At 39.2% G+C, this 27,811-nt stretch overlaps 1 pseudogene; it reads right to left on the bottom strand.

Moving 5' to 3' along the window:
- Positions 1-500: 500 nt before the first annotated feature.
- On the bottom strand, positions 501-27,409 carry LOC108634783 (annotated as a pseudogene).
- Between the last annotated feature and the right edge of the window lie 402 nt (positions 27,410-27,811).

The following is a 27,811-nucleotide window of genomic DNA, read 5'->3' as shown; positions in this document are numbered from 1 at the left end:
TTCTGTTTCTGATTTGGATGCTAATTACGTGGGCGTGTTTAGTTTGTGAGCATCCATTGAACTGCACACTCATGATTTATGTATTTTTTATATGTGTATTTCAATAAACAGTTATAAAGCTTTAAACGTAAATAAATACATAACATTGTTGTGAGGAAGGTGCACATGGTTAGAGGGCCACTTCTGATACCAGGCATGCAACCTGAGGCCATAAAGATAAGGTGGCATTTCCACACGTAGTCCCTTCTGTTTATGACTACCCTGACCCACGGAATCCCCAAACAGATGATGACCTGGGAAACCTGCCCTTTCTGGGCCCACAGCTTATGCCTCCCTTGGGCAGAAAGCAGCTTTTCTATCTCAAAAACAACAAGAGGGCTTGATTCCACCCACCCTCACTGATTTGCTAAATGCAAATTCTCTCTTTCAGTTGGTCTCATTAGCCAAAGGTAGGACTCCCTACAGTCAGGTAACCCTTCTTACCTACACAGCCCACATGCTTAGGAAGACAGTCCTCGGTTGGGCACAGGGATGTCAAAGACGATCACCTGGGACACAGCTTCCCTCTGAGTGTCACCTGGTGCAAATCCCCTATGACAAAATCTGAGTTCCTGCTCCAGCGAGATTGCCAGAATCCTCCCTCAGGTGCAGACACACACCTTTACCCCTCAGGCCCCCAAAGCCAGGGGCAATACCCAGAGGAATGAAGGAATTCACGTCAGGGCTTTCAGCATGCACCATGGGGTCTATTTGGCAGGACTTTCCCTAGACCCTGAAAACCAGCAGGCCCCGAACTGCCCCCAGGGTCTTCCCTGTCTCCCACTCTCCTGAGGTCCCTTGGGACATGCAATAAGCCCACCATCCTTGCTTCCTCCCTGTTCCCTCCCTCATAGGCATACCCCGGCAGAAGAACACACACGTACACCAACACCTGCACTTTCTTCGGCTTTCTGCACTGCCATGGAGACTGGAAGTGCCTGGAGGCATGCCACGCTCACAGCTTGTCTCTCATAGGATGCCTGTGGTTTTGCACGGACAGACTACCTTAGCATGTCTCATGTTTTCTGTAGCATCATGCCAGTGTGTGCCACCCTCATGGAGAGAGTGTGCTGGCTGACGGGCTGATCCTGGGCAGCACTGGCCCAGGACCTTCCCAGATCTCCTTCTCACATGTTTAGAACAATTCTCAAGTGCAACAAGCAACCTGTGCCTCTTTCTCCTTCAGTTCTCTGTCCTTCTCAGCAAGACCTTAGCCTCCTCAACTATCCCAGGTCCTCTGTATCCACATCCACCATTTCCACAGGCCAGCTCATGTCTACACAGACTGTGGGCTCCACAGGCAGTGGTTTTAAAGCCCCACCCAACCTGATTTGGCCTGGGTGAATCCACACACCATGCACCCGCTGTACCTGGTCCAAATACATGTTAGAAATGGTGATCATGTTTTTGTATGTTGTCTCATTGCAGATTTCTTGAGCCAAGTTCCTGTGTCATTACTGGCCATCCTTTCCTCATTCCGTCTTGGACGGGGTCACTACGGAGATATGGTGACCAACCACCCTCAGACGTGGGATGCCTTGTGCCTCCTCTTCTGGTTGCTTGGTATCTCCTCTCTTGTTGCCTTTATCTCTGCTTTTTTCCTGGACCAGACAAAAACGCACATACACACATAAACAAAGGCGACACAAGCATACACGTGTATACACTTACAGGCTTGATACAGAGACACAAACATAAACAGGGAACACAGGTGTTTCAGGAGCTGAAGATGCCGATGTCCAGCAGTGTTGGAAATGGAGTCAGGAGGCACCATGTCCTGCCCTTGGAGCTCCCTGTCCACCTCCTCCCTGAGAATTTCCATTTTCTGAAGGTAGACTGAAGCAGCTTCCAGCGCAGCATGTGTGGTGATGGTGAGACGCCGATTGGTGGATGTGTAAATTCACAGAAAATCCCAAAGTCAGCACACAGGTGCACTGGGACACTGAACAGGATGCCCTTTCAATGATAGGGTTTCCCAGGGTAAGGGGCGGGAGTGTAAGGCACAGGCCATCTTAAACTCATTGAGCAACAGGAGTCTGGGGAATAGCAGGACCCATGGAAGGATGATTCTGACAAGATACTTAATTCATCCTGTTTCTAGTAGTGTCACCTAGGACTCTCACACTGCAACCACAGCTAAATTGAGGGAGACTTGCTTCACTCACGGACACACCGAGTTCCAAAACCCCCAATCTCAGCAGGTCATGTGCTACATGCAAGACACAAAATCTGGCTCCACAGCCAGCTTGCATGAGCCTGAGCATCCCCATTTGGGCAAGGACAGTGTCCTGGCCACTACACGGCTGTCCCTTCAGGGCCCACCTTCAGACACCCTCCCCACATGTGTCTCTGTCAGTTAACTCTCATGGCAGAACCTTCCTTCCTCGTGTTATACGTCACAGGACTGTCCCACATGTCTTCACCAATGATCTGCTGGCAACACAAGCAAGGTCAGCCCAGGGCTGACCAGGCCCGAACACTCTTGTGAGCACTCAAGAACTCCAACATCAGTCATCAACTGTATGCAGGCCCAAAGCAACTCCACCTAAGCAATCCTGTTCAGTTCTGGGCAGTTGTGGCCTGACAACCAGTTGAGAAATTTAAGGCTCCTGATATCCAGCCTGTAGCTGGGTGCTCCTCATTCAAAATCCAATAACCAGTGGAGTGGAGTGGAATAACATGCCCTATATTCTGCAGAAAGACAGGGAACACAGGGGCAGATTCTGTAGGTGGATCATGAATCCCCTTACATACCTACACTCACCTCCCACGAGCCACGTTTTACCAGTGATGTCAAGGTAATACTCCTTAATGATCATCGTATTCCAGAAGTAGGAGTTGTCCCCAAAGGAAAAGATCAGCTTGCAGCTGGACCTTTGATGGCTCCACACCTGCACCTTCCAGGATAGGGATGAGGGTAAAAGTGCAAGCTTCTAGGTGCCTCAGCTTGCCTCTCAGGCAGGCATTAACAGCTTTCATGAGGTCTCTGCACATTCTCACATCACATGAACACGGATATCATGATCCCCCCAACTCTCCACCAAGTCCCATACCCACCCGTCCTCAGTCTCCCTCACTAACCTTCATCTTGAGGCTAAGAAAGACTTATCTTGGTCACTGATCATGACAGAAACTTGAGTGTGGTTCATAATCTGCTTGAGGTCAAGGAGCCATTCATGCCACATGCTGGGCCAGAAGATCCAATAGCATCAGCCCTAGTCTTGAGTGGAAGGAGCACACTAGAATAGGAGTTTCCAAGGATGCTGGGTACTTCCACTTGCCCAGCCACCACTCCTGTCCTCAGGCCCCACCATACCATCAGACACACTCATTGCTCTGGTTTCCTTGTGGTGTTCTGCATCTGAGGTGGTCTGCATCCCCCAAGCAGGAGTTGTTTCTGACCACTACTCTCCTCCTCCTGACTTGTGTGAGCTGGGTAGTGTAATGTCACTGCTTATCGTGTCACGATTTGCAGTCCCTGTTGCACACTGTGTCTTCAAGCAAGGGGCAAGGTGTTCATGTGTATGTGTGTGTGTATGTGTGTGTGTGTCTTCAGCAAGAAAGCCCTAGGACTCTGACCTGCTCCCTGTCTTCACAACAGATGGCAAGCATGTGTCTGAATTTGTCTGGCACTCAGAGCAGATGAGAAAAGCAGCCCATTCCTGTTCCTCTTTGCTGGTGGACCACATTGTGCCTTTGCATTGCACTAGTGAGAGCAACTACAGGGGCTCTGACTGACGGGCATGGGTCTTGGACTCCCGCTCTCTCAGCTGTTTCCTGGGATCATCCACATTTACAACAATAACTGTCTCTGGTGGCTGCTCTGGTGTACTGTCTCTCATCATTCTTGACCTAGAGGCCTCAGGTGCTGATCCTCCTCAGATTCAGGCCTGAGGCAGACACCCAAAGTCATAGCTGTGACATTTATAGCTGTGGCCCTACGGACTCTTCTCAGCTGTGCCTTTGGTGCCAGCTTCTGCCTTGGACCACACTTCATTCAGGGGTCTCCCATGCCTCCCCTGTTCCCTTGCCCTGTGGCCTCACCTGTTTTAGCAGGATCTTCAGCACAATCATCTTGAAGGTGTCTTTGCCATTTTCTAATTTGGCTATAAAGCTCACAAATTTTAACAGCACAGTAACACAATTTTTCTAATGTGCCAAGTCAGAGTTTCATGAGCTCTTGATGAGTTTCTTGGTTTCAGTTAGAAAGTCCTGCATTACTCTTAGGGCTCTAGAATCTTCTGAAACTGAAGGAAAGACTACAAGTATTCCAGACTAACTTGATTATGATATAGTTTTCTAAATACTTAAACAGATCCTGCTTCCCCGCTGCCCAAAGATTTACCCCTAACTCCTGAAGATCTTCATGATTTTATTGTGGGAATCTGGTAGAATTGAGATTTCTCAGTGCTTTGTAATTTCATCAGTAAGCTTTTCTGAGGTGAAAAACACATTGGAGTTAGCTTTTAAATTAGTGCCAGACACAGCAATCAGGGAAAAAGGAAATAAAAGGAATACAGTTTGGAAAAAAAATCTTTTCTGTTAGAAGATGACATGACCCTCCACACAGCGAACAGTAAAGATGTCAGCAGAAAATTACTTGAGCTAATCAATGAATAGAGTATAGCTGCAGGATACAAAATTAATACTCAGGAATCCCTTCCATTCTGATACACTAGCAATGAAAAGCAAGAACGAGAACTTGAGGAAAGTATCTCATTCACCATCCAGGGAAGAGAATCAAATATTTAGGAATGTGTTCACTTAAAGAAAGCAAGGACCTGGTACAGAAAACCATAAAACCATGGTGAAAGAAATCAAAGATCACACAAATAGATGAAGAAGTGTGCCATGTTCTTGGATCAGAAGAATCAATATAGTGACCATGAGTGTACACCTCGAGGCAATCTATCACTACTTTCATTCACATTGATATTCTCATATTCAACTGTGAAATCCCTATCAAAACACCAACGGTGTTTTTCACTGACCTAGAACAAATAATTTCACAACTTATGTGGGAACACAAAACACCTCCAATGAGGAAATCACTCTTGATAAACAATGGAAACGGAGGAATCAGATTTCCTGACTTCAGACTGTACTACAAAGCTAATCATCAAGATTATAAGTTACTGGGCCAAAGACAGAAATACAGACCCATGGAACAAAATAGAGAGTCCAGAGATGAAGCCACACACCCACGGCCTCCTTGTCTTTGACAGAGGAGGCATCAGTATGCAACGGAGCAAAGACAACCTCTTGAACAAGCGGGTCTGGGAAAACAGGTCGACCACATTAAAAGAATGAAATGTTTTCTCATGGCACACACACAAACAAATGCAAAATGGATTAAAGACCTAAGTGGAAGACCAGAAACTATAATGTTCTTAGAGAAAAACAAAGGCAGAACACTCTGTAAGAGAAATCACAGCAAGATCTTCTCCTCTATGACCCACCTCCCAGAGTAACGGAAATAAATGCAGAAGGAAACAAAAGCGACTGATTTAAATTTCTAAGCTTCTGCACAGTGAAGGAAACTATAAGCAAGGTGAAAAGACAGCCTTCAGAACTGGAGCAAATTACAACAAATCAAACAACTGCCCAAGAGTTAATCTCCCACATATACAAGCAGCTCATGCAACTCAATACCAGAAAAATAAACAACCCGACCAAAAAGTGGGCAAAAGAACTAAATAGACATTTCTCCAGAGAACATATACAGATGGCTAATGAACACAGGACAGATGGTCAACATCACTCATTATCAGAGAGATGATAGTCAATACCACAATGAGGTGCTGTCTCACACTGGTCACAACGACCATCACCCAAAGGCTCAAACAAGAAACACTGGAGAGGGAGTGAAAAGTAACCAACTTACATTGTTGTGTAGGAGTGAATACTGGTATAGCCACAACAAACCGTATGATTTCTTAAAAAAACATGGAAATAGAACTGTCGTATGACCCAGCAATCACCCCGGCATACACCCCAAGGAAAGCAGAACTGAAAGAGGCACGTGTACACCAATATTCATCCCCCGACTATTTACAATAGCTAGGACATGGAAATAATCTAGATATCCACTGCAGATGAATGGACCTGGTGGACTATTACTCAGCTGTGGACAGGAATGCATTTGAGTCAGTTCTAGAGAGGTGGGTGAAACAGGAGCCTCTTCTACAGAATGAAGTAAAGTCAAAAAGAGAAATACAGGTCCTGTGTAGGAATGCATATGTATGAAATTTGGAGAGATGGTCATGATGATCCAACATGCAGGGCAGCAAAAGAGACAGAGATGGAAAGAACAGACTGTGGAGAGGGCAATGGTGGGATGATTTGAGCGAATAGCAATGAAACATGTACATTACCAGACATAGACAGATGACTGGTGCAAGTTCAGTGCATGATGCAGGGCACCCAAAGCCAGTGCTCTGGGACAACAAAGAGCAATAGTCTGGGGAGTGAGGTGGGAGGAAGGTTCTGGATGCAGGAATACTGGTGACCTACTCTTGTTGATGTAAGGCAAAACTAACCCAATATTGTAAATTGAATGTCTTCCCATTAAAATAATTTGAAAAAATGAAAAGGTTGCTTTCTGAAATTTCAGTGTTGGGGGTCCATGGTCCAGCCTGTCTTCTGAATCTATGTGACAATGTCTGATTTGAATGAGAGTAGTGTCAAATTTTGATGCCAAGAAGTGTGTTTTCACACTCTAAAATCCTACAAAACAGAACTGTTAAGTTTCCATTAAAATATTACTTTGTGCTCCCCTCCAGGGCATCTTATAGAATGTTTCAAGTTACTGGAGAGGAAGCAAAAGAGATCACTCACTTTTTAGCACCAATTAATGTGGGACATTCAATTTTGAATAAAGTTTCTAGGCCTGACAAAAATGTATCTATACAATTTCTACATGACATGTATCAAGATAATTCTTCCATGTAAAAGTGCACATAAGCAACTCAAGATGAAACACTATGCCTCACAGTTACTAAAGAGTGAGAGTAAAATGTGCTGTCACCAGTGTTTCACTTCATTCAATTTCTTATGTCAAAGAACTACAAACTGGCTTTTCAACAACATAAAGTTTCATTTCTAGTCATGGGAAGTCTAGCATCAGTGTGCTGGTAGGGTTATGGTTCTGGTGTATATCCTCCTCTGCTTTGCACATGCTGAATTCTTGCTCCCTCTGCTGTGGCGAACCCTCTGAGGTCTCCTTCATATGTGGAGAGATTCCTTTCCCAACAGTTCCTCCACGGTGGCAGAAGGACATCCCAGAGAGCTTGCTTCCCAATGCTATCATCTTCTGGGGTTAGGGCATCAGTATACAATTTTTAGGAAGACAAAAACAAACAAACAAGCAAACAAGTGTACAACGGTCAGACCATGACAGCTAATAAACACGATTTCAGGGTAGATAAAATCTTTGGGCAAACCTCTATGTGTTTGAGAAAGTCCACAGAGAAGTTTTCCGCTTTGTCATGTGTGAAGATTCTGATATTTTACATCTTTCTGAAGAAAGATATGTAAAAAGACTAAATAACTAGGAAGTTTTGATTGTCCATGAAGTTAGCTTCTCAAGGTTTTTCTCCAGCATACTAAAACTAATCCAGCATCTCAAATACATTCAGCATATAAGGGTTCAGGAACTCCACAGATGAAGCACCACAAACCACATCGGTGAACTTTCTCTTGGATATATTTATGTAAACACTCAGTTTATCCCTGATGGCTCAGACGGTAAAGCATCTGCCTACAATGTGGGAGACCTGAGTTTGATTCCTGGGTCGGGACGATCCCTTGGAGAAGGAAATAGCAACCCACTCCAGTACTCTTGCCTGGAGAATCCCATGGATGGAGGAGCCTGCGAGTCTATAGTTCATGGGGTCGCAAAGAGTGGGACATGACTGAGCGACTTCACTACTACTTCAGTTTATCAGCTTGGGAAAGAAAACTCTAGCAACGTGAAATGAAACCATCTGAGGGTTTACTCACGCCTTTTTTATATTATAGAAACCAGCTAAATGTGTATTCTCTATAATTTCTCAGAATAAATGTGTTTCAGAAATAACTTGATGAATGGTCTCTCACTACACATGAGTATAATTTTATTGAGTTTAATGAACTAGCATTGAACTTCATTTCATCTTGCTACAGAGGATATATTTAAAGCATACTGTTAAAAATCAAAGTTGGTATTTAAATTTGCAGGAAAATACTCACACACAAAACTACACCAGTGACAAAAAGCAAGTCCAAAATACACTGCGTGCAATACTTTCTCAAATTTTTCAGTGGATGTTCCTTCCTTTCCCTTATCTCAACTAAGAGATAAGTTTATGAAAGTCTTAGTTTATAGAATTGTTATGAAATTAAATTTTCACTTACACAACATAATTATATGATTTATCAAATTCAGCAACATTTACTTACAAAACGCATGAATTTTGAATATAAAATGACATACAATCTATTTTTTTTCCAAATGATCAGCTAGTTACATTATCCTTAATGGGTGTTGTACTTGAGAAATATTTAAAATGCTAAGCAAAAACAGTCTCAACAAACAGATTAAAACTGTCAATATTAAGAAAAGTGAGGAATACTTAGTACAGAATTTCTGCAACTTCTAATCACATGAATTGAAAATTATGACTCCAGTCTCTCTTCTGAAAGCTTTAATTTGGAAATGCCCTTCTTATGATAGTGGCAACAAAAAATGATGAAAAAAATATATGTTAGCAAATAGTATAAAACTATACTCGGGCAATGTTTTTAAGATAATAGCCCCTTTTATTGACTTCAAATGCATGTTTCTGCTTTCTTTAAACTCTATCAAAAATCTCAAGAAAATATGTAAATAATTGTAATGTATAGAAAGACTGCAAACAGATATGTTCATACTACGGCTTATGATGATGAAACAATTTATTCAAAATACCTGTTAACTGGAGGCAAAACCGGAGAGGAATCTTTTCTCTTCTTTCTTTCTTCCCAGCGTTTTAAGCAGATATTGTGGTCTTTACCCCTAAGTTCCATTATATTGAAAGAACAAAGTGCTAACATTTTCCTCAAAATAATTCAGCTCCATAATTTTTTAAAGAAATATGATACTTTAAAACAATAAAAACACACCATTGTTTATTTAAGGCACTGCTGCTGCTGCTAAGTCGCTGCATTCCTGTCCGACTCTGGGCAACCCCATAGATAGCAGATCACCAGGCTCCCGCATCCCTGGGATTCTCCAGGCAAGAGCACTGGAGTGGGTATTTAAGATACAGTGTGCTTTAAATTACATTCACACTGAAGTGTTACTCTTCTTAACAGGTGATGACCAAAATTCAGATGGTAGCACAATCCTCAGACCACTGAGTTCAATTCAGATCTGTAAGTGAAAAGAACATCAGATTTACAGAAAAATTATTGTAATAATACACAAGGGATCTTCTTTACACTACTTAGAAAATCAATCCTTTTGAACTTAAGTTAAGGACACAACCCAGATTGTTTTCTCAATTCCTATCTGTTTACACTGAATCACTATGATCGCCATGAGAACATTACATGCTATACAAGCTATTCTTGTTTTAATGTTTTAAATTAACTTATTCATTTTAATTGGAGAAGAAAATGGTAACCCACTTAAGTATTCTTGCCTGGAGAATCCTGTGATCAGAGAAGCCTGGAGGTCTGCTGTCCTTAGAGTTGCAAAGTCAGACACGAGTGAAGTGACTTAGCATGCATGCATGCACTGGAGATGGAAATGGCAACCCATTCCATTATTCTTGCCTGGAGAATCTCAGGCACAGAGGAGCCTGGTCAGCTGCCCTCTATGGGGTCGCACAGAGTCAGACACAACTGAAGTGACTTAGAAGCAGCAGCATTCATTTTAATTGGAGTTTAGCATTTTACTTCCTCCTAAAGAGAGAAGGGTGGTACACAATCAAATACTTCTCACTCAATCTGATCACAGGAGTGGCACTCTAGTAAATCACCAGAATAAATGACTCTGGCAAGAACTGGAATTCTGATGTAAAACATAGAATCATAAACAAAATTTCCAAACTAACACAGACTCTTTTCATTATCACTGTCTTTAGTCTTTTCCCCAACTGAGCTGCTTAGCCCTAGCTTCAGAAAGCTATTCTCTTTTCCTTCTAAAGACAGGCTTACATCTCTGGGGCTTGATATTCAAGTGTTCCCTTTGGTTAGATTCCTTGCCTTCAACTCCAGCTCGGTGCTGACAACCTGCAAGTCTCAAATAACATAGTATGCAACTGGTGAATTTCATATTCTTACCAAAGAAAATAACTGTCAGTTGTACCTCCACAGTATTAAATTAGCCACAAGGAATCTCTGGCAAAACTAAACAAAATGTTAGAAAGAGGACAGTTCTTCTATGAAATCTGTTGTCAGCATTATAAACAACCTATAAACTACAAAGTCATCACTAAATAGACATCTACTTAATGCACATTTCATTACTGGAATCTTTCTTTGTATATAATCCTTTTATACTTTCTCATTTGCAACTGATTCATAAAACCTGGGGTCCAATTTTTCAAATAAAACTGGCTTTTTTTTTTTTAAGTCAAGATTTAACTGATGATTCTTTAAGATGTTCATTTTAACATTTGCATAATTTATAACTCCAAATACATACAAGATGATGCCAAAAACATCATAAATACATAAAATAAAAATATATGTTATATATTTAGAGCCTCTGAGAAATGATAGCAAAACTGGGACAGAAAAATTTTAAAAACATTTAATGATATTTCAACATTTTTCTAATCTTTTCTTCATTTCATATTTCTCATGTGATTTAGAATGCATTACAACATCAGTAGAGTATTGGGGTTCCCTGGTGGCTCAGAGGGTAAAATGCCTGCCTGCAATGCAGAGCCATGTTTCATTCTTTGGTTAGGAAGATCCCCTGAAGAAGGTAGGCAACCCATTCCAGTATTCCTGCCTGGAGAAACCTACAGTAGGAGGAGCCTGGGAGGCTACAGTGCAAGGCGTCGCTAAGAGTCGGACACAACTGAGTGACTTCACTTTCACTTTAGTAGAGTATTATCATATGTTTAAAAATCTATAAAAATATGGTAAAAACATGGCAAAAATTTCACCATTAAAGATACATATTCGGCTGTTCTATTTGATGGAGTGAGTAATCTAAAACAATTTGGGTTTCCATTGTTATTTGTGACCATGCCGCCACAGGACGCAGGTCATTTTTATCCAAGCAGGAATTGAACTCGTGAACCGTGCAGTGAAAATCTTAAAACACTAGACCACCAGGGTAGTGCCTTGGTTTTATTTCCTAAATGATTTGGAAATCCATCAATGTATAATATGGACTGGCATGAACAGGATAGATGTGACATAATGAGTAGAAAATTGCAAACTGTATAATCTTGGTGAATATGTGATTGCTCTCTTCAAATTAAAATTCACTTTCTCTGAGTGTCTGAAAATGCTCCTAATAAGAATGCTGATGACTGAAAGATCTTGAAAACCGTATTGGAGGTCAGTGATCCAATTTAGACTTCCTAAAATCTGTTTCTGAAATTCTAAACTTCTGCCTTATTTTTCAATCAAACACTCATTAATTCTTTTACACTTTTGGTTTCTATCGTACATTTTTACTACAAAATACCAAAAGAATAAGAAGTCTAACAGAACCTACAAGAGTATAAGCCATACTGTCATTCCAATTACTTGATATGCCTGTCTAATAAGTCAAGAGATACAAATCAATAAAATGTTTACTTAAATACTTCCATAGCCTAAAAATGAGGCATTTAAAACTATCATCACTATTTCCTTACCATGATAAACAACCATTTCCCATAAACTAAAAGCCAAAAGTTTGTCCTAGAGTGATACCGGGCAATTGATGTGTCTTCTAAATCCATGAGCAAAAAAACAGACCTTTATTTAAGGATGCTTTGGAGTACACTGAAATCCCAATGCTTCAGCAAGCTGGCTTCAGTTTGCTTTTCTTCTTGTAATGTATCAACCTTGGGAGATGATACATTTTAAAACTGCCTGCTAAACTTCTTACCACCATCACTGTAGACCCCCTTGCTTAATAAAGTGTCATTATGGAGTACCTAGTGTCAGACCTAATTAATTTTTTTAAAAAAAGGATCTGAATAATTATAAAGTTTTAGAAAATTTAGAAACGTTGCCAAGCTGGCTTCTAAATATTCATTAATATTCAAATTCATGGATACACAATTTTCAATATATCTTCAACTCAACGTTCAACCTTCTGAGACCAAAGATGGTGAAATTTCTGACTACTTTCTTATATAAAACAGTAAAAACACACACACACACACACACACACATGGTTCAGCCTAGACTTAAACCTCAGTATCTTCATTTTCACCTGCAAGGTCCTCAAACTGGATTTCATCATCATCTTCAGGATCAAAGGTATCTGTTTGATTAAGTTCAGCTAAAAACAGTAAGAACATACTCTTAGAGACATAAAACCAAGATGTTGCTAGATTAATTGTCTATTTAAAGAAATAACACTGGATTAATACTAAAACACTGAACTGTACAAAAAAAAAAAAAAACTGCTTGTAATCAATCCTTGGTTCAACAGTTTTATTCCAAGAAAAGTCTTCCTAACTTGAAACATATCACAGAGAACAAACTCACAGTGAAACTGCTAAAAGAAATTCACTGCCAAGTATTTATCTGATTCCCAATTATTTTAGTATTTCTTAAATGGTCTGTATCTCATCAGAATCTTCACTCTTACTCAAAAATTCATGAATTTATAATAAAATGCACTGTAATAGAATAAAAAAGTTATCATATTCAAAGTGTGAGTTTAGTACACTTCCTCTTTTTGTTACTAGAAACTTATTTTAATTGTTCCAAGTTTACTAGAGGAAGAATAAAATACTTTTGGCTCTAAGAAATAAAAGGGATTTAAAAACACTGTCCCCAAAGCTCCAGGGCAGCACTCGAAATACTAAAAAAACCCTGAATACTCTTTTCCAAACAAATCAATACCAGTACCATAAATGGTGTCCTTGATTAGGTGAAAACAGGTATAATCTCTTAAGGATTGTTTTTAAGAGTGTGAAAGAGGCATTCTTTAACAATTATTATGTACAAGTCTAAGATTTCTGAGTTTTTTAATTCCCCACAAATAGAACATATATTAGGAAGAGACTCCATTACTAAGTTGTTAATATTCTGAAGTATTTAATACATTTAAATTTATTTTAAAGCGAATTTCAGCATCTATGCAAAAATACAGAAAAGAGAGAATTCTGAAACGACTGTTTCACCTAAATACTAACTAGTAAATACTATGAGAAGACAGGGAAGTGTAATAACTTTGATATTAACTACCATATTCCAGAAGCTGTCTATAAGCCTTCAGACTTCTAGCTTCATCTGCATTTTACTTGAAAATTACATCAGCTTTGTTATCCTTGGAGAAAAACAGGAAGGATCAAAACTGGTTATGCAAAGAATCATCAGTTGTCTCATAAATTACTTTTAAATTAAACACCCTTAAGAAAAACCTCACTATTCTCTCACCTTCCTTCTGTCATCTGCAAACACGCACAGGCACAATCATCATGATGAAGTTTGCGTGCATGACCAAATAAAGTGCAGACTAGGAAAGTTATGTATACAATGCACTGAATCAAAGAAAGAAAAGGAAACACGTGGGGTGGCAATGTGGTCCTTGTTCACACTCTAACACTGTAGTTCAAACTGAAAGTGGTATTATTACCCAAGAGAAATCTTTCTATAACCCACAGTTCTTAGAGTATCTTACCGATTTGAATTATCTGTGGTGCTTTAAAAAAGATACCATATCTTCCCTAAACCTGACAGGCCTGAAGTGAAGTCTTTGTGAGTTTATGATGCAAATATGCCTGAGAATTACTGCCTTTTAGGGAGTTCACTTTTCTCCATTTTAAAGAAGCTGAGTCACTCACAGAGGAAAATATTCGGAATACTTACAATTAAGCTAGAAAAGGCCTAAAGAAAGGCAACTGAAAATATCACAGTCATAAAATTGCATGTAATACAAACTAACCCTTCTCAAGCTATAATGTGCACCCAAAACACATAAGTATTCTGTTAAAACACTGAGTGTAACTCAGTAGTGAAGAGATAGGCTAAAACTCTGCTCATACAATTCCATGCAGTAGTGATGGTGCTATTACCTTTAGATTATGATTTGAGTAGCAAAGGTTTGTAATTATCCACAACAGATTAAAAATCAGAAGAGCCATATGTGGGCATCACTTTACAGTTAGTATTTTAATCCCTTAAGGGATTAATATAAATGTGGTTACATTGCCCATCAAACAGAGAATTAAACTGGGAATTAATTATTATTTGATCCATTTGCAGGGTTATATGTAGTTAAACTAAAATAAATGGACATGAGAATATACACTTTTATGGACAGATTATATGTTTTTTGTATCAAATACAAAAAATGGAAAGATTATCAATGGGTATTCTAGATCACAAAACATACAATGAAAAAAATCAATAAAGCATCAGGATATAAAATCAATATACTTGAACCTGTTATAATATTAATGCATTCATATTACCCAAAGTAATGTACAGATTCCATGCAATTCCTGTAACAATTCAAGTAGCTCTTCCCGCCCCCCCCCCCCACAGACAAAGTTATATGCAACCTCATACAATCCAAACTGCCAAAGCAATCTTGAGAAAGAATAAAGCTGGAGGACACACACTTCCTGCTTTTGAAACACAATTGTGAACAAAACTGAGCACTCAGAAATAAAATTTTTCAAAACCGGTCAACTAATACTTATGAAGGGAACCAAGATCACACTGTAGAAAAGACATCCTTTCCAATAGACAGGACTGGAGAAACAATACTTAACATAAAAGCAGACCTCCTTTCTTAGACCAGAATCTACCTAAAATTACCCTGAAATAGATCAGAGATTTAAACACAGAGCTGAAACCATAAAACTACTGCAAGAGAACACAGTGTAAAACTACCGAATGCCGCTCTTGCTCTTTGCAAACTGGTAAAACCTAGTAAGTGACACTACATCACACTAAATCGCTCTTGCCTGGAAAAGAAAATTGTCAACAACAGTAGAAAAAAGCAGTGCACTAGATCAGTAAAAATATTTGCAAATGATATGACCAATAGGGATTAGCACCCAAGGTAGATAAATCCTTCCATTTGCAACAACATGGATGAACCTGGAGAGTAACGTGCTAAGAGAAACAAGTCACACAGAGAAAGCAAACACTGCAGGACCTCATTTACATGTGGAATCAGGACTGAATACAAACTCATAAAATTTCAGGTATGCTCCTAATCTCTCAGCTTTGAGTGACCTGGATTTTCTGAAGAAGCCTCAGATTAAGAGAACTATTAGTCGCCTGGCTGAATATTAAAGGGTGCCCCAACATGCACAGAGCCTAAAAGCAGAGGTTGAGAGGCCTACGGGTTTTTAATGAAACTTCAAACATGCGCTGTTTGCTAGGTTATAAACAAGCATTCAGTGGCCACACGCAAGGAAAAGATACATACCATACAGAATCTGTTTCAGAAATTATCCAACAAACGATGACAAGAAAAAGCTCTGGGAGAAGAAAACTGATGTCCTGTCTCACCATGTTATATCTGCATTTTCTAGTTTTCATCAGCAACAATAAACCATGAAACACACAAAGAAATAGGAGAAAGTGTCTGGTCACATATAAGGAAATGAGCAGTTAATACAAAGCATGGCTCAGAAAGCCTAGAAGCTGGACCTAACAGAGACTTTACATCAGATAGTATAGACAAAATTAATACAAGAAACAATGTGCATAATGTTTTGTGTGTGTGTGTGTGTGTGTGTGTGTGTGTGTGTGTTTTAATTTTCAAGAATATTTCACTAGAGAATCAGGTCATACAGATTATTTAAAAGAAACCTAGTGGAGATGAAAAGTGGAATGGCTGACTTCAAACTTTTCTGTAAATCACTAATACAACAATCACACCAAAAACTAAACAAAGAAACAGAAGACTGAAAATTTACAAATCAGAAAGTCTTAGGTATTTACAGAACACATGACCTGATAATAGAATAGAGAGAAACGTCAATCATTTCACGCAAAATTTAATTAAGCACTAGCAATGGGTTTGATACAGAAATCAAAAGGATTTCTGTTTTACAAGTCATATTCCAAATATTGAGGTCATAATGGCCGACTACCAAGTAGTTCTCTAAGTATTAATCTCAGATTTATAACTTACATTCTAAAAGACCTAGTCTCTACCTTGCCTTTCTCCTATAAGTCCCCCCAAATCCTTTTTTGGAGATAGAGGTTTTGTGTCATTTAATTGCATCATCTACAGCAGTGGTTTCTCAAACTTGGATCTGAGACCTTTAAATTGAAAAAATCATAACTGAGAACCTAATATAAACTTATTATTTTTTTTTCTTTTGGTGAGTGAGAATGCTAATGAAAATCACTGTCATATGCTACTGTTCTTTTTTCAGCAAAGGTCATTTTTCAAAAAGATTTAGAAAGCAAACCTGGAGGGAATCCTCTGGTGGTCCAATGATTAGGACCCAGGGCTTTCACAGCAGTATTCTGGGTTCAGTCCCTGACTGGGCATCTAAGATCCCACAAGCTGCAGTGTTGTCAAAAATTAAGAAAAAATATTGAAAGGAAAATGAATAATCAAGCTCTGTGAAATATATATCATAAAATACAAAGATATCTCCTCGTTTTACTACAGAAAACTGAAGTCAGCCTGCAGCATAAACCCTGAAAACCTGGCACAGAACCTTGAATACACTTGGACTTTAGATGAGGACAGAATGATGATCCAAAATTATAAGAGGGTATGCATTGCATATTATATTTAAAATCAGAAAAGAAAAACCAGTCTTCCCACAGAACAATATTTTCTTCAACTAAAGTCTTTTAAACTTACAAAAGCATGGTTCTTTGTCACATAAATTACTTTTATTCACAAATCACTCTCGGAATTTTTAGTTATTTTAAACAAATAAAAATAACCCATCTACACAAATATAGTCATCTTGTTACAAATATACATTGATTCAGGCCAAAAATCATTAACTGGGAAAGAATGGTTCAAGAGAAAACAAAAATGTTTTTTCAATCCAAAAAAATTAGAGTTGAAAGAACTTTTAAACAGCATAACCAATTAATATGCCAAAATTACTAAACAAGATGACCTATCATGTTCCAATTTCAAATGCTCCTAACACTACCTACAGCTGTTTCCACAAATCAAAGTCTTATGCAGGACCATACACTATATTTAATTAGCAATTAGACTATTTTGTCTTGAAAATAATTTTTAGTTTTTTTTTCTTTCTTTCTTTCTTTCTTTCTTTGACAGGTTAATATTTTTGTTGAGTCTAAGCCATTTGTTTCATACGCAGAATTTGTCTGGTTCCTCAAGTGTAAATATATCTGGCATAAGTCCAGCCTAGGTCTTACAAATCATTCTTTCTAAACATCAATTCTATTGTGAAAGTTATCTAGGATTTTCTAATTTTATACTTTTATATTGCCACATAAATTATTATTTTGAAGTCATCAAGAATTCACAAAAGTCAATCACTTGGAAGCATAGGTAAATTTTTTAAAGGTTAGTTTTGTATTAAAGTAAAATATATATCTACACTGACCTTTTGTTTTAAGCTTCCTCGGATATGACATATCCTTGTCACACCAACAAAACACCTTGCTTCCAATAGTGCATTTCCCAACATTTTGGTTACCTGAGCCTATTCTTCAGAAGGGGAAAGAAGAAAACAAAACAAACAAACAAACAAAGAAGCAACTGTAAGATACTGTTCAATATTTCCTAAAATATAACACTCGTTGTTATGCTAATAACTTCAGTTTTGGAGCTACCTTTAGACAAAACCATAATTTAAAAAAAAAAATGGTCAAGCGTTATAACAAATGAGAGCTGTCTCAAGGTGACATATATTAATTTTCTCCATGAAAATAAGAAGACTCTTAATCTCTCAAACAATGTCAATAGTCTCTTCAGCTACACTTATGTATATACCCCCTTATTTTTAGAGCAGGAAAAAATCGACAAAAGTAAAGCTGTTAATCCAAAATCACAAATGCTATTTCCACAAAAAGCTATCTGCTACTGGGAGTATTTAAGTTATCCGCTAATATGAGAAAAACAATTCAGTCTTGGTCATTATGACTACACACTCTACCTTTGGTCATCAAAGTGGCTCATTTCAAACGGTACCCTAAATGCTGACTTAGCAACCCCTCATGCTGAGTATTCATCAAATCTTGGCTTGCCTTTCTCTCATGAACTCTACTGATTATAAACAGTAGCTTGATTATTAACAAACTTTTGCTTGAGAACACGTTGATGCTTGTTTTAAAGTGCTTAAAGTCGAATTTCAAGATAAAGCATCAAATGTTTAAAAATAATTATATCTAAGAATAGTGAAGAGACCACCTAATTCTACTGTCACTTGAAAGCACTGACATAAGCATTAGCCAGTATGAGACAATGTTTTCTTGACTTAAATGACAAAAGCAGGTATCAGGATAAAGAGAAAGAAACAGGTAATTAATATAAACCTGGTACATTACTAAATTTTGCATTAAGGCCTAACATCAATGTGATAGCCACTACAGCCATGATTAAAAAGTGCCTGCTCCTTGACCATTAAGTTGTGACCTAAATCAAATTCCTGATGATAATACAGTGGAAGTGAGAAATAGATTTAAGGGACTAGTTCTGATAGACAGAGTACCTGATGAACTATGGACGGAGGTTTGTGACATTGTACAGGAGACAGGAGTAAACACCATACCCAAGGGGAAAATCATGGAAAAAAAGGAAAATGGTTCTCTGAGGAGGCATTACGAAACTGTGAAAAGAAGAGAACTGAAAAGCAAAGGAGAAAAGGAAAGATATACCCATTTGAATGCAAAGATCCAAAAATAGCAAGGAGAGACAAGAAAGCCATCCTCAGGGATCAGTGGAAAGAAATAGAGGCAAACAATAGAATGGAAAAGACTACAGATCTCTTCAAGAAAATTGGATATACTAAGGGAACATTTCATGCAAAGATGTGCACAATAAAGGATAGAAATGTTATGGAGATAAGAGAAGCAGAAGATATCAAAAAGAGGTGGCAAAAGTAAATAGAAGAGCTGTACAAAAAAGATCTTCATGACCCAGATAATCAAGATAGAGTGTTCACTCACCTAGACCCAGACATCCTGGAATGGGAAGTCAAGTGGGCCTTAGAAAGCATCACTATGGACAAAGGTAGTGGAGGTGATGGAATTCCCATTAAGCTATTTCAAAACCTAAAAGACGATGCTATGAAATTGCTGCACTCAATAAGCCAGCAAATTTGGAAAACTCAGCAGCGGCTAGGAGACTGGAAAAGGTCAGTTTTCATTGCAATCCCAAAGAAAGGCAATGCCAAAGAATGCTCAAACTACTGCACAATTGCACTCATCTCACACACTAGAAAGGTAATGCTCAAAATTCTTCAAGCCAGGCTTCAGTGATACTTCAGCCGTGAACTTCCTGATGTTCAAGCTTGTTTCCAAAAAGGCAGAGAAACCAGAGATCAAGTTGCCAACATCTGCAGGACCACCGAAAAAGCAAGCAAGTTCCAGAAAATCATCTACTTCTGCTTTATTGACTATGCCAAAGCCTTTGACTGTGTGGATCACAATAAACTGTGGAAAATTCTGTAAGAGATAGGATTATCAGACCACTTGACCTGCTCTTGAGAAATATGTATACAGGTCAGGAAGCAACAGTTAGAACTGGAAATGGAACAGCAGACTGGTTTGTAAAAGGAGTATCTCAAGGCTATCTATTGTCACCCTGCTTATTTAACTTCTATGCAGAATATATCATGAGAAACGCTGGGCTGGATGAAGCCCAAGATGGAATTAAGATTGCTGGGAGACATGTCAATAACCTCAGACATGCAGATGACAACACCCTTATCACAGAAAGTGAAGAAGAACTAAAGATCCTCTTGATGAAAGGGAAAGAGGAGAATGAAAGTGTTGGCTTAAAGCTCAACATTCAGAAAACCATGATCATGGCATCTGGTCTCATCACTTCATGGGAAATAGATGGGGATTCTCTGGCAGATATATTTTTTTAGGGGTGGCTCCAAAATCACTGATGATGGTGATTGCAGCAATGAAATTATAAGACACTTACTCCTTGGAAGGAAAGTTATGACTTACCTAGACAGCATATTAAAAAGGCAGAGACATTACTTCACCAACAAAGTTCCTTCTAGTCAAGAGTATGATTTTTCCAGTAGTTATTTTTGGATGTGAGAGTTGGACTGTAAAGAAAGCTGAGTGCCAAAGAACTGATGCTTTCTTACTCAGTGTTGGAGAAGCGTCTTAAGAGCCCCTTGAACTTCAAGGCCATCCAACCAGTTCATCCTATAAGAGATCAGTCCTGGGTGTTCATTGGAAAGACTGATGTTGAAGCTGAAACTCCAACACTTGGCCACCTGATGCAAAGAGCTGACTCATTTGAAAAGACCCTGATGTTGGGAAAGATTCAGGGCAGGAGGAGATGGGGACAATAGAGGATGAGATTGACAGATGTCAACACTGAATCAATGAGCGTGCATTTGGGTAAACCACATGAGTTGGTGATGGACAGGGAGGCCCGGCATTCTGCAGTCCACTGGGTTGCAGAGTCGAACACAACTGAGTGACTGAACTGAACTGCTCCTTGGAAGAAAAGCTATGGCAGCTCTATCAGTTCAGTTCAGTTAAGTCGCTCAGTCATGTCTGACTCTTTGCGACCCCATGAATCACAGTACGCCAGGCCTCCCGGTCCAACACCATCTCCCGGAGGACACTCAGACTCACGTCCAGCGAGTCCGTGATGCCATCCAGCAATCTCATCATCGGTCGTCCCCTTCTCCTCCTGACCCCAATCCCTCCCAGCATTAAAGATTTTTCCAATGAGTCAACTCTTCTCATGACATGGCCAAAGTACTGGAGCTTCAGCTTTAGCATCATTCCTTCCAAAGAAATCCCAGGGTTGATCTCCTTGAGAATGGACTGGTTGGATCTCCTTGCAGTCCAAGGGACTCTCAAGAGTCTTTTCCAGCACCACAGTTCAAAAGCATCAATTCTTTGGCACTCAGCCTTCTTCATATTCCAACTCTCACATCCATACATGACCACTGGAAAAACCATAGCCTTGACTAACTGGACCTTAGTCGGCAAAGTAATGTCTCTGCTTTTGAATATACTGTCTAGGTTGGTCATAACTTTTCTTCCAAGGCATAAGCATCTTTTAATTTTATGGCTGCAATCACCATCTGGAGTGATTTTGGAGCCCAAAAAAATAAAATCTGACCCTGTTTTTACTATTTCCCCATTTATTTCCCCTGAATTGATGGAACCGGATGCCATGATCTTCGTTTTCTAAATGTTGAGCTCTAAGCCAACTTTTTCACTCTCCACTTTCACATTCATCAAGGGGCTTTTTAGCTCCTCTTCAATTTCTGCCATAAGGGTGGTGTCATCTGCATATCTGAGGTTACTGCTATTCCTCCTGGACAATCTTGATTCCAGCTTGTGTTTCTTCCAGGCCAGCATTTCTCATGATGTACTCTGCATATAAGTTAAATAAGCAGGGTGACAATATCCTGCCTTGACGCACTCGTTTTTCTATTTGGAACCAGTCTGTTGTTCCATGTCCAGTTCTAACTGCTGCTTCCTAACCTGAATACAGATTTCTCAAGAGGCAAGTTAGGTGATCTGGTATTCCCATCTCTCTCAGAATTTTCCACAATTTATTGTGTTTCACATAGTCAAAGGCTTTGGCATAGACAAAAAGGAGAAATAGATGTATTTCTGCAACTCTCTTGCTTTTTCCATGATCCAGTGGATGTTGGCAATTTGATCTCTGGTTCCTCTGCCTTTTCTAAAACCAACACAAACTTGGATAATTTTGAGCATTACTTTACTAGCATGTGAGATGAGTGCAATTATGCAGTAGTTTGAGCATTATTTTGCATTGCCTTTCTTTGGAATTGGAATGAAAACTGACCTTTTCCAGTCCTGCAGCCACAGCTGAGTTTTCCGAATTTGCTGGCTTATTGACTGCAGCACTCTCACAGCATCATCTTTCAGGATTTGAAAGAGCTCAATGGGAAATCCATCACCTTCACTAGCTTTGTTCATAGTGATTCTTTTGAAAGCCCACTTGACTTCACATTCCAAGATATCTGGCTCTAGATTAGTGATCACATCATCATGATTATCTGGGTCATGATCTTTTTTGTACAGTTCTTCCATGTATTCTTGCCACCTCCTCTTAATATCTTCTGCTTCTGTTAGGTCCATACAATTCCTGTCCCTTATCAAGTCCATCTTTGCATGAAATATTCCCTTGGTATCTCTAATTTTCTTGAAGAGATCTCTAGTCTTTCCCATTCTGTTGTTTTCCTCTATTTCTTTGCATTGATTGCTGAAGAAGGCTTTCTTATCTCTTCTTGCTATTCCTCGGAACTCTGCATTCAGATGCTTCTATCTTTCCTTTTCTCCTTTGCTTTTCACCTCTCTTCTTTTCACAGCTATTTGTAAGGCCTCCCCAAACAGCCATTTTGCTTTTTTTCATTTCCTTTTCATGGGGATTGTCTTGATCATGAATACCTACAAGACCTTTTAGAACTAACACCCAAAAAAGATATCCTTTTCATTATAGGGGACTGGAATGCAAAAGTAGGAAGTCAAGAAACACCTGGAGTAACAAGCAAATTTTTCCTTGGAATGCAGAATATAGCAGGGCAAAGACTCAGAGAGTTCTGGAGAGAAAATGCACTGATCATAGCAAACATCCTCTTCCAACAACACAAGAGAAGACTCTACACATGGACATCACCAGATGGTCAACATCGAAATCAGATTGATTATATTATTTGCAGCCAAAGATGGAGAAGCTCTATACAGTCAACAAAAACAAGTCCAGTAGCTGACTGTGGCTCAGATCCTGAGCTGCTTATTACCAAATTCAGACTCAAATTGAAGAAAGTAGGGAATACCACTAGACCATTCAGGTATGACCTCAATCAAATCCCTTATGATTATACAGTGGAAGTGAGAAGTGGAATTAAGGGCCTAGATCTGATAGATTTGGTGTCTGATGAACTATGGAATGAGGATCGTGACTTTGTACAGGAGACAGGGATCAAGACCATCCCCATGGCAACTCTATACAACATGTTAAAAGGCAGAGCTACCGCTTTGCTGACAAAGGTCTGTATAGTCAAATATCTAGTTCTTTCAGTAGTCACATATGGATGTGATAGTTGGGACCATAAAGAAGGCTAGACACTGAAGAGTTGAAGCTTTTCACCTGAAGTGCTGGGGAAGACTCTTGAGAGTCCACTGGATGGCAAGGAGATCAAAGAAGTCAATCCTAAAGGAGATCAACCCTGAACATTCACTGCAAGATCTGCTGCTGAAGCTCCAATACTTTGGCCACCTGAGGCAAAGTGTCGACTGAAAGAAGAAGACCTTGATGCAGGGAAAGCATGAGGGCAAGAGAAGAGGACAACAGAAGATGAGATGTTTGGGTAGTATCAAAGGATTCAAGGTATAAGAGTCTGAGCAAACTCAGGGAGATTGTGAAGGACAGGGTATCCTAGTGTACTGAAGTTCATGGGGTCCTCTGTCTATGACAGAGTCATAGACATGACTTAGCTACTGAATAACAACTCCACCAAAGAGCTCCTAGTCTAATTTGTAATTATCCTGAAATGTAATAGGATTCACATGCTGGAGAATTCCTTGGAAAACAGCCCATGAACCCAGCTTAGTACTCAGGAGTGCTACACACAAGAAAATAACAAAGAAAAGAAGATGACAATTTAAAAATAGGCCATGAAAACAAACTTCTAATGTAAGGAAAAAATATGAAGATCAAGGACCGGATTATCTTTAGCCTCACATCATGTTCCAAGAAATTAATAAATTATTTGCGCTTGTGTGTGAGTGTGTGTGTGTGTCTGTGTTGTGTGGGTTTCATGTCCTTCACTATGCAGGAATAACTACATGGCTTTGTTAAGAAGTGCTGTAAATTACATAAGCAAATGTACAAATGTGAATGGAGGTTATACACCAGCTCTACGGCAGATAATAGAATTTTCAGTTAAGAGAAAAGTATACATGTGAATTGAACAATATGTTAATTTCCATTCATTTCAACCTCCACATATGGCTAGGAGCTGTAACAAAAAAACAGTTTTCCCTAGTGGCTCAGTTCATTACAGTTCAGCTCAGTTTATTTGCTCAGTCGTGTCCGACTCTTTGCGACCCCATGAATCACAGCACCCTAGGCCTCCCTGTCCATCACCAACTTCCGGAGTTCATGCAGACTCGCGTTCATCGAGTCAGTGATGCCATCCAGCCAACTTATCCTCTGTCGTCCCCTTCTTCTCCTGCCCCCAATCCCTCCCAGCATCAAAGTCTTTTCCAATGAATCAATTATTCACATAAGGTGGCCAAAGTACTGGAGTTTCAGCTTTAGCATCATTCCTTCCAAAGAAATCCCAGGGCTGATGTCCTTCAGAATGGACTGGTTAGATCTCCTTGCAGTCCAATGGATTCTTAAGAGTCTTCTCCAACACCACAGTTCAAAAGCATCCATGAAGAATCCACCTGCAAAAGCAAGAGACAAAGGAGAGACACATTTGACTTCTGGGCCAGGATGATCCCATGGAGAAGGAGAGGACAGCACATTCTAGTCTTCTTCCTGGAGAATCCTATGGACACAGGAGCCAAGTGGGGCACAATCCATTATTTCAAAAGACAGTCAGACATGACTAAGCACATGCAACAGTGCTAGAAAAGAGTACTTCAGTGCAATTCAGTTCAGTTGCAAAGTCATATCTGACTCTTTGCAACGCCATGAATGGCAACACACTAATCCTCCCTATCCATTGCCAACTCCCAGAGTTTACCTAATCTCATGTCCATTGAGTTGGTGATGCCATCCAACCATCTCATCCTCTGTTGTCCCCTTCTCCTCCTGCCCCCGATCCTTCCCAGTATCAGGGTCTTTCCCAATGAGCCAAATCTTCACATGAGGTGGCCAAATCATTGGAGTTTCAGCCTCAGCATCAGTTCTTTCAATGAACACCCAGGACTGATTTCTTTTAGGATGGACTGGCTAGATCTCCTTGCAGCCCAAGTGACTCTTGAGAATCTTCTCCAACACCACAGTTCAAAAACATCAGTTCCTCAGTGCTCAGCTTTCTTCACAGTCCAACTGTCATATCCATATATGACCACTGGGAAAAACACAGCCTTGACTAGATGGACCTTTGTTGGCAAAGTAATGTCTCTGCTTTTTAATATGCTATCTAGTTTGGCCAAGAGGTGGTTATACCAGACCACCTCACCTGCCTCTTGAGAAACCTATATGCAGGTCAGGAAGGAACAGTTAGATCTGGACATGGAATAACAGACTGATTCCAAATAGGAAAATGAGCACCTCAAGGCTGTATATTGCCACCCTGCTTATTTGACTTCTATGCAGAGTACATCAAGAGAAATGCTGGGCTGAAAGAAGCATAAACTGGAATTAAGATTGCAGGGAGAAATATCAATAACCTCAGATATGCAGATTACACTACTCTTATGGCAGAAACTGAAGAGGAACTAAAAAGCCTCTAGAGAAAGTGAAATAGGAGAGGGAAAATGTTGGCTTAAAGCTCGACATTTAGAAAACTAAGATTATGGCATCTTTTCCCATCACTTCATTTGAAACAGATAGGGAAACAGTGGAAACAGTGTCAAAGTTTATTTTGGAGGGCTCCAAAATCACTGCAGAAGGTGACTGTGGCCATGAAATGAAAAGACACTCCTTGAAAGAAATGTTATGATCAACCTAGATAGCATATTAAAAAGCAGAGACATTACTTTGCCAAAAAAAAGGTCTGTCTACTCAAGGTTATGGTTTACTAGGTGACAATATAATGGGAAGGTTAAATGTCTTGTGACCATTCTCCTAGAGTTATATAGAGAAAGGCTTCACTCTTAGGAGATTAAATATTTAGGGCTCAAGTCTATATCTATGTAACTAGACCTGCCTATAACAAAAGGCTTCTCTCTTAGGAGATGAAATATTTAGGGCTCAAGTCTATATCTATGTAACTAGACCTGTCTATAACAAAATTTAAAATGTTAGAAGGAAAATGTTCATGTACAGAAAGTAAATACAAAAAGAAAACATTAAAGATTAGTGAGTCTAAGTGAAAAACATACGGGGTTTGTACCCTCATTTCAACGTTACCATGGGCTTAAATTTTCATTAAAGTGAAAAAAAAAAAAAGTACGTTGTTCAGTCAATTAATTTACTCTTATTTTAGTATTCACTTACTTAAATGAAAGTCAGTTATTTGGTAACTTTATTAAATAGGATCATGCACTAATGACATGTAGTCATCATTACCAATGGTCTAAGGTCTTGGCATGGATTTCTCATATTCTACTGAAAAATATTACAACAGTAGGGATTTTTCAGTGTTGGAAGACAGCCTTACTCTGCTCTAAATCCTAAAATCCACTCTCAGTTATACCATGTTTTTCCAGAATAAAAACAGAACACTTTGCTTACAGAAATGACAAGCTAATCCTCCACAAGAAATGGTGGAAAATGAATTATTTAATACAGAAATTCTAGAGAAATGTATGGCACTGCAAATGGGGGAAAAGCTGGAGCCATGAGGGGCTTCTGTGGTGGCTCAGTGGTAGGGAATCCACCTGCCAATACATCAGAAACCAGTTTGATCCCTGGTCTGGGATGAATGCGCATGCCTCAGAACAACTGAGCCGCTGTGCCACAGCTATTGAGCCTGTGTTCTACAGCCTGGAAGCTCCAACTGTTGAGACCAAATGGTGCAACAACTGAAGCCTGGTCTCAGTAGAGCCTATACTTCACAAATGGAGAGGGCACCCCACTGAGAAGTCTGTGCAGTGCAACTACAGAGCAGATCCCATTCCTAACAACTAGAGAAAAACCCATGCACAGTAATGAAGGCCCAGAACAGCAGAAAAAAAAAAATATATATATATATATATGCAAATAATAAAATTTGGATTAAAAAAAAAAAAACCAGGACATATGAGACATCTCCTCAGGACTTTGACTAAGGTATGTTTCAGATTAACCTCTGAAATTCACATTATTATAAACGGTATAAATAGCTAAAGAATTCTTACCTTGTCCATCTTCTTTAAATACTGTCTCTTTTTTTATATTCATTGTCCTTACCCTTGCACTTGTTTCTGCCTCTTTTACATCAGTGATTAAAAAGTGAATAAAAATTGAAGTCTAATCATCAGTATAATAGTTTACAAACTCATCAAACAAGCTAACATAACCTGTTAAGTTTTATATAAACAGGGAACCAGATTATCATTTAAATAGCAGCAAAATATTAACAGACCTCAAAAGAGATTTACATTTAACATAATTTGCTTACTGATTAGCCACTTACAAATGGTTGATGGCTTTCTTCTAAATCCCTTAGCAGATAAATATATTGTCAACCACATAACCCATTACCAGAGATAACCATTAGCATTTTTATCATCCACACTTTCCAATTAAACCTGGCTTCTATACATTCTGTTCCAAAATTCATTTGCAAATTAATAAACCAAAATAGTCCATATATTTGTAAAGCAATGA

Source organism: Capra hircus, unplaced genomic scaffold (genome assembly GCF_001704415.2).
Source record: "Capra hircus breed San Clemente unplaced genomic scaffold, ASM170441v1, whole genome shotgun sequence".
Classification (NCBI taxonomy): Eukaryota; Metazoa; Chordata; class Mammalia; order Artiodactyla; family Bovidae; genus Capra; species Capra hircus.
The sequence above is the reverse complement of the archived record's forward strand: the minus strand, read 5'-3'. Positions and strand labels throughout refer to the sequence as shown.